This window comes from Gossypium arboreum, chromosome 3 (assembly GCF_025698485.1).
Source record: "Gossypium arboreum isolate Shixiya-1 chromosome 3, ASM2569848v2, whole genome shotgun sequence".
Classification (NCBI taxonomy): domain Eukaryota; kingdom Viridiplantae; phylum Streptophyta; class Magnoliopsida; order Malvales; family Malvaceae; genus Gossypium; species Gossypium arboreum.
The window spans coordinates 122,741,968-122,747,967 of NC_069072.1; positions in this window are offsets into that span (position 1 = coordinate 122,741,968).

The window sequence follows — 6,000 nt, forward strand, 5'->3', positions numbered from 1 at the left end:
TATAACATTCACGTCAAAAACCAATCAAAATTATACATATTGTCCCTTATACGAGCCATCGAGACCTAAATTACACATTAGAAACAAATCGGGACTAAATCGGATACTCAAGGAATTTTTCGGAAAACATTAAAAATTTTCAAAGTTGCAGAGGTCATACAGCCATATAGCCAGGCCGTGTGACTCACACGATCAGGAGACACGCACGTGTCTTTGGTCATGTGGGCATTCGAAATAGGGACATACAGCAGTGTCCAGCTCGTGTCCTTGCCTGTGTAACTCTCTGACTTAGGCCACATAGCCAAGCCACATGCCCGCGTGCCAGGCCTTGTGAGCATACTAACTTGCGCAATTTAAAAGATACAGGGGACACACGGCTGAGACACACCCCCGTGTGAACAAAAATAGGCAATTTTCCAAGCCACATTTTTCATCCAATTTGGTACTAACCTAAACACAATAATTTGCACATCAACAAGCCATAACAACGCATTCAAATCAGGCTAAAATTAAGTCTTAAACATGTATTATCACAACATACAACCAATATGCCCTTAGGCACTTCAAATGACAAAAACATGTCAACCAAGTATCTAAACTTACCTAAATGACCTAATACATATATGTATATTCAAACCACATTTTACTTTTTCATCATTCTACCATATTAAACACACATCAAATATGGTAAGGTCACATGTATATATACATCAAAATATACCAAACACAAGCCATGTAAGTGGCTAATATCAACAAAACAATTATATGTCAACATTGGCCAAATTAACTTATACATGCCATTATAACCAGAATTAATTTACTGAAAGTACCAAAAGGACCGATGGATAGTGTGAAATAGCTCCGACCAGCTTCCAACCCGAACGAGCTTTTGAATTACTATAAAACGTGAAAAATAACACAGAGTAAGCATTTAAGCTTAGTAAGTTCGTATAACGCGGGTTTTAACTTACTATATGTCCATAAAATAGGTAAGTAAACATAGCATATCTCAACCAATTTGGTCAAAAGCCTAAACACATAATCACAAACATATTAGCCATGAAATTTACATATAAGATCCAACACACATGGTTGAATTCATCAAATAATCATATTTCATGTAAATACCAGTGATAGTTCATATCGAACTCATATAATCTCGTAATAGAACTGTGCTCGTTGAACCATTTAAAATATCATTGGATACACGGGTAGTACACATGAGGTGTACTGAACTGTAATCCGTCAATTCATATTCATCTATGCTCTTACAAGCTATGAATCAGTATGCTCTCACGAGCTGTGAATCTGGAAGCTCATACGAGCTGTAAATTGGGAAGTTCATACGAGCTGTAAATTGGGAAGCTTATACGAGCTGTGGTGTGCCCGCAACACATTCAGGATCTAAACCAAATCGGTAACCCTAATGACATGTCATTTGTGTCTTACGAATTTCTAAGGTTCAAATGGGACTCAGTAATCGTCGGATATGCGATTGGTATTTATACATAGCAATTATACAAATCACTTGCATATGATTCAATTAAAACATATAAATACTCAATTTAATTACATGAACTTACCTCGACAAGTGTACGTAGATACGAATGCGACTAATAAGATATTTTCTCTTTACCTCAATCTAACTTTGTACGAGGTCTGACAGGATCTATACGAATTTAACTCATTTCAATATATTTCTCATTCAATTTAATCCAACATGGAATTTTGGAAAAATTACCATTTTGCCCTAGACTTTTAATTCTTTTGTAATTTAGTCCTTAGGCTCGAAAAATGAAATTCATACAATTTAATCCTTACTCAAGCCTAGCTGATTTTATACATATTAATAGCAGCCCATATATTTCACAAAATTCACAAATTTTACCATAAATTTATCATCTTTTTCAATTTAATCCCTAATTGATAATTCTATCAAAAATTTTTTTTACAAAAGTTGTTTATCTAACAACAACCAATCATTTTCTATTATCAAACTTCAAAATTCAAGCATATTCATCAATGGCAAAACCCTAGTACTTTAACATTTTTGCAAATTAATCCCCTAGCTAGCTTGATTAAGCTACTACGATCTCGGAAACATAGAAATCATAAAAAAAGGACAAAAATACATACCTAATTGAGCAAAATAAGCTTTCCCAAATTCACGCTTCCATGGCTAGGTTTCTTTCTTTTTTTTTTTGGTGAAAGATGATGAGAATAAATTATTTTATTTTATTTATTATAATTTTAATCACTAATTTTCAAAATTAACCTTAATACTTCATTCAATTTCCAATGATGACTATTCATATTTATCCACTAAGCACTTTAATGGCATATTTACTATATAAGGACCTCCAGTTTAAAATTCTATAGCTATTTAATACCTTTAGCTATTAGAACTCAACTTTTGTACTTTACGCAATTTAGTCCATTTTATCAAATTAGGCATGTAAACAGTAAAATTTCTTAACAAAACCTTTATATGATATTTCTATCATAATATAAACCATAAAATAATATTAAACTAAATTTTCTGGCTTCGAATTTGTGGTCCCGAAACCATTGTTACGATTTCACTGAAAATGGGTTGTTACAACTCTCCCCCTAAAGAGATTTTCGTCCTAAAAAATCTTACCAGAAAAGAGGTTCGAATATTGCTTTCTCATAGCTTCCTTAGGTTTCCAAGTAGCTTCTTTGATTCCCTGTCGCTGCTAGAGAACTTTTACTAAAGTTATGTTTTTATTTCTTAACTCTTTCACCTCTCGTGTCAGAATTCCGATCGGTTCTTTATTGTATGTCATGTTAGGCTGAATCCTGACATTTTTCGGGGAGATAACATGTGAAAGGTTAGATCGGTACCGTTATAACATAGACATGTGGAAAACATTTTGGATTCTTTCAAGTTCTGACGGTAAAGCTAATAGGTACGCAACAGGTCCGATTCTTTCAGTAATCTCATACAGCCTGATAAATCGTGGACTCAGTTTTCCTTTAGACCGAACCGAAGAATTTTCTTCCAAGGCGATACTTTCAAAAATAATCTGTCGTCGACTTGAAACTCTATATCTTTACGTTTAAGATCCGCATAAGATTTTTGACGATCTGAAGCTGCTTTTAAGCTATCTCGGATCACTTTCACTTTTTCCTCAGTCTCACGAATCAAATCACCCCCGTGTATCTTTTTCTCATTAAGCTCAGCCCAATATAACAGAGTTCGGCATTTGCGACCATACAGAGCCTCATACGATGCCATCTTTATGCTTGATTGAAAACTATTATTATATGTGAATTCAACTGACAAAAAATATTTCTCCCAATTGCCTTCAAACTCTAAAACACAATACCGAAGCATATCTTCAAGAATCTGAATCACACGCTCCGACTAACCATCAGTCTGAGGGTAAAATGCGGTGCTAAAATGTAATCGCGTACCTAGAGCTTCTTGTAACTTTTTCCAGAATCGTGATGTGAACCGCGGATCTCTATCTAAAATAATGGAGACTGGTACTCAATGTAGTCTAACAATCTCCGAAACATATAACTCAGTTAATCAGTCAAGTGAAAAATTTGTACGTACAGGAATAAAATGTGTCGGCTTTGTCAAACGATCGACAATAACCCAAATGAAATCTTTTGCAACGCCCCCTTACTCGAGACCGTCGCCAGAGTCGAGCATGAGACATTACTAAACTTATTTTAGCATTTAAACAAGTTCAAACAATTCTCGTAGTAAACTGTCCATCCGCGTCACAGTCGCTAAAAAAATCATATCTCGAGTTACGAAACTTGAAATCAAATTCCGTAAATTTTATCTGAAACTAGATTCATATATATACTTACTAATTTTCTTTATAGAATTTTTGGTAAGGCCAATTAGTATAGTTTATTAGTTAAAGTCTCCCCTATTTCAGGGTTCGGCTACTCTGACCCCTGTGCACTACAAATCAAATTTCTTCCTGTACAGAGATCCAATGACCGTTTCGTTTGTTTTTATTAAAAATAGACTCAATAATGAATCCATACATATAAAGTTTGAGTCCTAATTATTTTTAAACAATTTATGATAAATTTCTAAATTCAGAACAGGGAATCTAGAAATTGCTCTGACCCTATTTCACCAAAACATAAATATCTCATAAAATACAAATATTTTACCTATTTTGTTTCTTCCACATGAAAATAGATTCATTAAGATTCAATTCCATATTTTATTCATCATCTAATTCTATCTCTACTATTTTTAGTGATTTTTCAAACTCACGTCACTGCTGCTGTGTGATTCTGTTTTATAGCCAATACCATTTTATGGATTTCCATAGATTAGTTAGCACATAAAGCATACGTGTTATCAAATATAATCTTGATTAGCCACTCCAATAGCTAATCATTCTCAAACATTTGCATGCCATCCATGATCCATATCATAAGATTATATACACAAAATGATTATAATGCTATACATGCCATATTCCTAAAATATACAAGTCAATATACCGAAATAGTTTGTTGATAATGTGAGCTCGCCTCTAACCGTTCTTGATCTCCTAGCCGGCTTGAAAAAACTACAAAGAATAGAGAGGAGGGAGTAAGCATAATTGCTTGGTAAGTTCACATGTAAATAGCAAGTAACATAACCATGCAATAATACGAAATCCATATTTGCATAATATCACCAAAGCATTTATATCATATTTCTCATTCATGATCCTACCATATTATTGTTATATTGAAGTCTCAACCCAAGGGTTAAGTACATACCTGTACAAATTTTCTCATTCACCACACTTACCAACATGTCACCTTCGTTTTAGTTACTCACCTTTTCCACTTAAGATTTACCCGTTGAACACATCGGAATATGATTTGAATACACGGATTTTATGCACATAAGTGCCATACCCGCAGCTAGACAAACTCAATAGCCTGCGGAAATTATGTAGCCAAGCTACCATGTAACTTGCCCATGAATGAACTCGGACTCAACTCAACTAGTTCGGATGCCTAGTTACATCTCACGAACTCAGACTCAACTCAACGAGCTTGGAACTCAAATATCTTAGTGACATGTCACTTGTATTCTAATCTATTCCCAAGGTTCAAATGAGCTTTTTCCTCGATCACACATCTTTACCGTCTTCCACAGAATATCGAAACCGATACTCGGTAGTAATTCATATTTAACAAGTAGCACACATAATTTGCATATTACTCAATAATAACCACAAAGCATAATATTTCATGGTATTAATCATCATATCATATAAATAACATTAAATTACTTAAAATGACAATTATGTTACTACATTTACACCTGAACTTACTTCGGTACAAAATAAAGAAATTTTGCAATTTAGTCCACAATCTTTTCCTTTCCCCGATCAAGGTCGATTCCACGTCTTTCTTGGTCTGAAATAACACATTTAGCTGATTTAATACTCACATTTATCAAAAGATTCCTTAACTCTAACTTTGGCCAAATTACGATTTTGCCCCTAAACTTTTGTATATTACACTTTTGCCCCAAAGCTCAAAAATTTAAATTTTTTCCAAAATTATTATGTTTTATGACATGCTGATCATTTTTCCCTTCTATGGCAATATCAAATTCTCACTCTAACATGTAGTTATAAACATTACGTATTTTAACCGATTATGTCATTTTACTCGTTTTCACGTAAAATCGTTTAGCAAAAGTTGTTTAACACAATTTAAAGCTTCATATTATACCATAAAACATCAAAATAAACACATTTCACCTATGGGTATTTTTCCAAATATAAACCCTAGATTAAATTACTGCTAGAATAAGCTAAATCAAGTTACTAGGACTCAAAAAACGTAAAGAACATTAAAAATAGGGCTTGGAATCACTTACTATGGAGCTTGGAAGCTTGAAACAAACCTTAGCTATGGAGAACCCTTGAAATTTCGTCCTAATGAAGAAGATGGACATATTTTGCCATCTTTTTCCTTTTTTTAATCTTTTAATTACCA